Below are 8,049 nucleotides of genomic sequence, written 5' to 3'. Positions count from 1 at the left end.
CTAAAAGCAAAGTTATTCAAACTCCTTATACACAATTGGGACTGGAAGAGGAGCCAGGGAATGATGTGGCCAGAATGGACAACTGGACCTTTGAATCTAGGCCATACATAGGCAGACTAATAAATCTGAGATAAGACTTTTTAAAGCTGAGCCCAGCCATGGTTCTCTCCCCTCAAATAACTATGTGAGTTGCATAAATTTCTCTTTTGAGGTCACAGGATAACTTGGGTCTCATAAGCCTGTCAGGAAGTGACATTATTTACTTACCACAGGTTAGGAACCCTGTACAGGGAATGTGTAGACAAGGTATGAAGCCAGTTTTCCCAAAGGGCTTTTATTGACTCTACACCAAGTTTGATTCCTTAGGGGAAAGCATGCCATTCCAGTCAAAGCCTTGACAAAATAACTAATTTCTCCAATCGTGTCCTGTTGCAGAAGGAAACATTCTTTTGCACTTATGCAAATTATATTGTAACTTAAGAATACTCACAAATAGATTCCCAATTCTGGAGAAAACAGGTAGAAACAAATATGCTCCTAATTTTGTTTACTCAATTGGAGTATTTTTTACTCAATTGCTAAAAGCTGTAAATACCTCAAAATAAGTTTCCTGAACTCTGAAAAACAAACAAAGGATCGGTGATATTTTAAGCAAAGTCAAAAAGATGACTTCAGTTTTTATATTAGTTCAATCCATGCAGTTATCGCCTGTTCTGCTTGATATTCATGAACATGTCAGCTCTCCATGAGAGTCTGAAAGTTTTTTCTTTATGCTAATGAGAAAATTTCCAAAGTTATCAAAAACCTGCATTTAAGAGCACTTGTCAATGTCCTATAGCCGATTATAAATCACCTTTCAAAGAGGATTAAAACAAGACAACAAATGTCTGTGGATGACAAAGATGTCTTAGGACAGCCACTATGACAGCCACAATTGACAGGGATATTTTGGTTACTTCTGTTGCATACAACAATTTGACATAACAATTATTACTATCAATAATATACACTAAGTCATATCAGAATGATAGGAGTTTTCCATTATTTTGAAACACACACCAATAACATACTTATGCAAATACAGCCCAAGGAAAACAAAACACCATTTCACATTTGTCAATGCTTTCCTTTTTTTCCTGAGATAGGGTTTTGTTCTTGTTGCTCAAACTGGACTGCAATGCTGCAATATCTACTCACTGAAACCTTCACCTCCTGGGTTCAAGTGATTCTCCGGCCTCAGCCTCCTTAGTAGCTGGGATTACAGGTGGTTGCCATGACAACCAGCTAATTTTTTTGTATTTTTAGTAGAGACGGGGTTTCACCATGTTGGCCAAACTGATCTCTAACTCCTGACATCAGGTGATTGACCCTCCCTGGCCTCCCAAAGTGGTGAGATTACAGATGGGAGCCACTGCATCTGGCCTAACAATGCTTTCTGACAATTCTTCCTGTATGGTTTTTATATCAAATAAGCCAAATGTCATTTTTGTACTTTAGGGGATGTAATATCTAAAAGATAATGGATGTAAGAAAAACACATAATTTATAATTTGATTTTTAAGAGTTTGTCAGATATCAAATCTCAGGTTATCATAAGTCACTCATTAACCAAAGTCGTAACTCAAAAATTGTAAAAAGGCAAAAACCTTTACTCATTAATAAAGGAGTGACTTCACTTTCCAAATAATATTTTTTTTCCTTCCTGTTGCTCCAGTTTATTCAAAAGGGCAGACAAAAATCTTTCATTTTTAAAATAATATGTGAAAATCTTGTTCACAGGGAAAAGCTAAATCTCGCCCTTGTATTAGCGCACTATTCATAGCAAACCTAATTGTTTTTTTTTTTTTTTTTTTTTTTTTTTTTGAGAAGGAGTTTCGCTCTTGTTACCCAGGCTGGAGTGCAATGGCGCGATCTCGGCTCACCGCAACCTCTGCCTCCTGGGTTCAGGCAATTCTCCTGCCTCAGCCTCCTGAGTAGCTGGGATTACAGGCACGTGCCACCATGCCCAGCTGATTTTTTGTATTTTTAGTAGAGACGGGGTTTCACCATGTTGACCAGGATGGTCTCGATCTCTTGACCTCGTGATCCACCCGCCTCGGCCTCCCAAAGTGCTGGGATTACAGGCTTGAGCCACCGCGCCCGGCCGAAAACCTAATTGTTAATAAAATCTTATAGATAAATCTATCTAGTCTTAATCAGTTTGACCATAATTTAAGATTCCTATAATCCTTTCATAATACTCTACAATTTTTGTGAAAGAGCAGATCAGTGTTCTAAGGAAAACCAGTTGTGTTTTGATTCCAGTGTTCAATTTATTAAAAAATTGAATATCCCTTTAGCTTTGGCCAATATGTTAACACACAGAATTTCTTTTACAAGATTTAATTTTTTACAAACCTTTCACAACTTGCTTAAACCTTCAGCTCTATTTTGTCTAACTTTAAAACAATCCTTTAACCCTTTAATTTAGGCCAAAACTAATCCACATTCCCATGACTTCTTGTAATCTTTTATTAAAAACCATTTTACTTTTTTTACATACCTAGCATGTAAAACTGTTTTTATTTCCCAAATATTACTAGTCATATAAACTAAAACACACCATGGTTTCTATTTTTCTGATAAAATATTTGATTTATGCACTTATTAGTTTTAAACCAATTAATCAAACTCTTTCATATTGCATACACAACACATACAAATATGCAGATGGAAGAAGATCAAGTATCTGTAAGATTTTTCATTTGTCAGTTTCTTAATTGGATTACCAACCTGGCTTCAAGGTGATTCCCTAGGAGGAACAGGGGCCCAGGAAAACAAAAACCAAGCAATGTCTACATCCTAGTAAGCAGGCACAGCTGGAAGCAAAACAAATCCCCCCCAGATTATGACTCCTATTTTTATACTAGAACCTGAATCCCAAAAAGAGGGATTCAGCCCATCTCCCATTAGTGTCTTATCTCTCAGTGAGGGGAGGGAACATTTCCATACCTTCTAAATGACCAAGAGCACACTTCTCTGATTCAAGTGTGCAAAAAGCTGAATATTGCCCGATAACTGCCACTAGCCATCCCTAAATGTATATTTCCCACCTAGTTATTACATATCTAAGTTATCTCATAATGTGAAGTAATTTCTGATACCCTGGAAAGTAAAGACCATCAGATAACGCAATGCAAAATGGAACAGAACCTTAGACTTTGAGAAGGATCTAACCACTTCCAATTCCTGGGGTTTCATGAGGAAAACAGACGTTTTTCCCAAAATGCCTATTTTGGCACCTCCTCTGTTGTTTTTCCAAGAAACTCCAGGCTGTTAGAGCTTGAATATCTGCAATTAATTAAGCTGACTTTTTGGCCAGGTGTGGTGGCTCACACCTGTAATCCCAGCACTTTGGGAAGCCAAGGTGGGTGGATCACTTGAGGTCAGGAGTTCAAGACCAGCCTGGCCAACATGGTGAAACCCCGTCTCTACTAAAAATACAAAAATTAGCTAGGTGTGGTAGTGGATGCCTGTAATACCAGCTACTCAGGAGGCTCAGGCAGAAGAATTGCTTGATCTCGGGAGGCAGAGGTTGCAGTCAGCCAAGACTGTGCCACTGCACTCCAGTCTGAGTGACAGAGTGAGACTCTGTTTCAAAATAAATAAATAAATAAGCTTTTAACCATAATATATATATTTTTAAATTATTTAATTCTCTTATTACTTGATTTTAGCCATGCAAAACTGCCAATATGTCTGACTTTTGAACTTTGCTAACATAACCTCCCAGGTGAAATCAATAAGCTTTTTTTTTTTCAAGATGGAATCTTCCTCTTTTGCCCAGGTTAGAGTGCAGTCACCAAACTCGGCTCGCTGCAGCCTCCATCTCCTGAAACCAATAAGCTTCAACTAAGGTTATGAACCTAAGTACAAGTGTACAAGGTATTTTCAAAAAAGGTGCAAGCAGTTTTTATAAAATCTAGAAACTTCAAAGGTAGCTCAGAGAAAGAAAAATTCAAGATGGTTTGTGGAGGGGAAGAGAATCAACAAATGTTCATGCAGATATCAAATCAGAAAGGACTCATTTCCTAAGCCAGAAATTGAACCCTGAACATGGGCTGCCACTGGAAGAGAGTAAAGCCCAGCTATTGAGCTACAGCACCGAGCAGTCTCCACTGGAGTCTCCCAGAAGAAGCTGAAAGCAGCCAATTTTGAGCTTGCAAAGGTTTTTAACTGCTCAAGATCATTTTTAGAGTTAACTATAACATATATTTCAAAATTTCTGTATGCTGAATGGTAGAAACCAAGAGAAAATAATGTCACATGGCTACAAGATCTAGCTCCTAAGAACATAAAACAAGAGGGAAACTTCATCCATTTTGTTGTTGTTGTCATTTGTTTCAGGGACTTCTTTTTTGTTTCTTTGTTTTTTTGTCTTTCGGAGACAGAGTCTCGCTCTGTCGCTCAAGCTGGAGTGCAGTGGCATGATCTCATCTCGCTGTAACCTCTGCCTCCCAGGTTCAAGCAATTCTCCCTGCCTCAGCCTTCTAAGTAGCTGGGACTACAGGCACCCACCACCAGCCTGGCTAATTTTTGTATTTTTTGTAGAGATGAGGTTTCACCATGTTGGCCGGGCTGGTCTTGAACATCTGACCTCAGGTGATCTGCCTACCTTGGCCTCTCAAAGTGCTGGGATTACAGGTGTGAGTCACCATGCCTGGACTGTTTCAGGGACTTCCAACCAGAAGTTTCAACATGTGGACTCTGGGCAAGATAGTGGCCCAGAGTAACAGAAATGATAGGAAATAGAAAGGGAAAGAGAAAGGGAAAGGGAAAGGGTCAGGCATGGTGGCTCATACCTGTCATCCCAGCACTTTGCGAGGCCAAGGGAGGTGAGTCAGCTGAGGTCAGGAGTTTGAGACCAGCCTGGCCAACTTGGTAAAATCCTGTCTCTACTAAGAATACAAAGATTAGCTGCGCCTGGTGGAGTTCACCTGTACCTGGGAGGCTGAGGCAGGAGAATTGCTCGAACTTGGGAGGCAGAGGTTGCAGTGAGCCACCACCCCTGGCCCTAAATTCTTTTTCATATGAGATCCAAGAACCCACTCTCCAATTCTAGATTGGGACCCTTTCCCTAAAAAGACCGTGGAGGGAATACTTAACTGTTCCAAATCTAACTGACACTATTTATTCAGGAAATAAACAAAAAGAGCTGAAAGAACTTTCAACCTGTGTGTTAAGTACCCTCTAATAATAAAATAGGTTAGCTTTAGCCATTCGTTAAAAATAAGACTTCTGTACTAAACAATAACATCTGTAACCTTTCAGAAGGAGCTTATTGAACCTTCCTCATGACAAGAAACTGGAGCACTACAAAGAGGTTTTGCAACTTGGGGTGAATGACAGTATGTTTCAGTAATGCTTCATCTAGGCAAGAGTAAACAATCAAATCTCTTCCCAAGGTTAGATTTATTTATATAAAATAATATAAAATGTGGAAATGGACAAAAAGAAGTAATTAGAATAATTTTTCTTTTACCTCTGTGTTTCTAACTTTACAATGGTCATAAAAATCCCTTCATTTCAGACACTGAGCTATGATATGGACACAATATTTGCATTTCAACAAGTGTATTTCTAGCAAAGTATTAATATAAAATATAATCCAAAGCCAATTATGGTTATCCTTTCATTATCTTCAGAGTTTGATTTTGATGTACATTTCATGAAATGCTCTTTTTTCTTTTGTTTTGAGATGGAGTCTCGATTTTTCCACCTTCAGGGTTCAAGTGATTCTCCTGCCTCAGCTTCCTGAGTAGCTGGGGTTACAAGTGTCCGCCAGCACTCCCAACTAATTTTTGTATTTTTAGTAGAGATGGGGTTTCATCATGTTAGCCAGACTGATCTCAAACTCCTGACATCAGGTGATCTGCCTGCCTCTGCCTCCCAAAGTTCTGGGATTACAAGGGAAAGCCTCCATGACCTGCTAAAATGCTCATTTACATGGAACTGACTTGAGAAATATAGAGTTGTGAATAACATGTGTTGCGGGAAGCAGCAAAGGAGAAAGAACTTAGAGTGCCTATGAAAATTGGTTATGAGTAACATATAAACTGGGAACACCAAGCCACAGTACTGCGGGAGGCCTCTGAGGAGGCAAACTTCTCCATGCTTCATGTTCACATGCAGGGTGAGCTAGCCTCTGTTACCATAAACATTGTGCTCAAGAATGTAAAACCCCTTCATAGTGTGACATGGTAAAAGCCCCATAAAACTGCATACCTCAACCATACCTCGGCTCTCTGTTGAAACTGTTCTCTGTAGCCCTGATGTGACAGGCAAGCAGTCTAAACCCATGCCATCTTGGCCCCTGCAACTTGTAATAAGTAACTAAGGTCTGTAATTTCCACCCATACCCAGACAATGTGTAAACTAATGCTTATCTTGACTTCTGTAAGCCACTTAAGTAACAATCGGAATATCCAAAGTCCTCTGGCCCTCAGAATGTCTGGAGCCCGCTCACCCTCATCTCTGCCCAGGAGGTGATTTATAGAATCCACTGGCCCTCAGAATGTCTGAAGCCCCTCACCCCCACCCCTCACCCTCACCCCCAAGTGGTTTACAGGCATAAAAGGTCTTGACATCCTCCTTTCAGGGCCATGGGTTGGAGAGATGCAAGTCCTCCGTGGCTGCCGGCAATAAAGACCCTGCAATTTGGCATACTTTTGTCTTAGTGTTGACTTTCTATGCTCGGGCCAGTACAACAATAGCACTAAAACGTAACCGGATTTGTAGGCTCCTTGTGAGGCCCACGTTCCACCAGCTGCCCATAGATCATAGGCTATAGATAACCACATGTTCTTGTTTTGTGAAACTCCCAAACTGCCACTGTTACAAATCTTCAGAATGACACACCAGTTCTGGCTCACTGATTCACCCCACCATCACATCACCCTTTCCTCACCATCACCCTACCACCTGCCCTATAGATCAAAGTGACTGTAACCAATAAATAATGCGGAAGATCAGAGCTCAGGGTCTTTGCACCCTCCTTTATGCACTGGCCCCCTGGTCCCACTTCATGCATTCTTAACCTGTCTTTTTCTCATTCCTTTGTCATGACCACAAAACGCAGGTACCCACCGGTGGTATGTGGGGTCTTCTTACTTTTGTTTAACTCCATGCAATATTTGTTTGTAATGTGATGGAAATGACTGTATGGTAAATCATGCTCTAGGTTGACTGGAAATGTATACTGTGTTATTAGAAAACAAAACTCTGGTTTTGCCATCACATTTTTTGACAGAGTCATCCTGGGTGTTGAAGACCTATTATAATATATTCTTCCTAACTATAATTATTTATGTAGAATATCATTGTTACAACCTAAAGTGAATGGTTTCTTTACAGAATTATCTCCCATATTCAGCAATTCCCAACTGATCACCAAATGCCATGTTTTATATGGTAAAAGCCATCTGTTCAAATAAGAACAATAAAACAAAAAACTATCTGATCTAGGTAAACAGAGCATCTTCATCACAAGAACATCATCTATTGTCAGCATCATTTCAATTCTTTAGTTTACTGGATAAACACCATGTCTAATCCTATGTATAATCCAAATTTTGGAATTCTGATAATTTTAATATCTTTTTTAATAGAATATGAGAGTATTGCATATAATAAGGATAAGTGGTTTAATGTTATATGTACACATACATATGTATATCAAAATATAAATATATTTAATTGATGTATTTTAAAAATACTCGGCCGGGCGCGGTGGCTCACGCCTGTAATCCCAGTACTTTGGGAGGCCGAGGCGGGTGGATTACGAGGTCAGGAGATCGAGACCATCCTGCTCAACATGGTGAAACCCCGTCTCTACTAAAAATACAAAAAATCAGCTGGGCATGGTGGCGCGTGCCTGTAATCCCAGCTACTCAGGAGGCTGAGGCAGGAGAATTGCCTGAACCCAGGACGCGGAGGTTGCGGTGAGCCGAGATCGCGCCATTGCACTCCAGCCTGGGTAAGAAGAGTGAAACTCCGTAAAAAAAAAAAAAA

General features: G+C 39.9%; 1 long non-coding RNA gene across 1 annotated transcript; it reads right to left on the bottom strand.

Moving 5' to 3' along the window:
* Window positions 1-1,701: 1,701 nt before the first annotated feature.
* LOC116556667 lies at window positions 1,702-3,401 on the bottom strand. The gene is made up of 2 exons (XR_004271115.1): window positions 2,152-3,401; window positions 1,702-1,827 (listed from the first exon to the last, which is right to left on the bottom strand). It is a non-coding gene; the product is annotated as an uncharacterized LOC116556667 (long non-coding RNA).
* Between the last annotated feature and the right edge of the window lie 4,648 nt (window positions 3,402-8,049).

The sequence above is a fragment of the Sapajus apella genome, unplaced genomic scaffold (assembly GCF_009761245.1).
Source record: "Sapajus apella isolate SASKATOON/1434 unplaced genomic scaffold, GSC_monkey_1.0 scaffold2, whole genome shotgun sequence".
NCBI classification, from domain to species: Eukaryota; Metazoa; Chordata; class Mammalia; order Primates; family Cebidae; genus Sapajus; species Sapajus apella.
The sequence above is the reverse complement of the archived record's forward strand: the minus strand, read 5'-3'. Positions and strand labels throughout refer to the sequence as shown.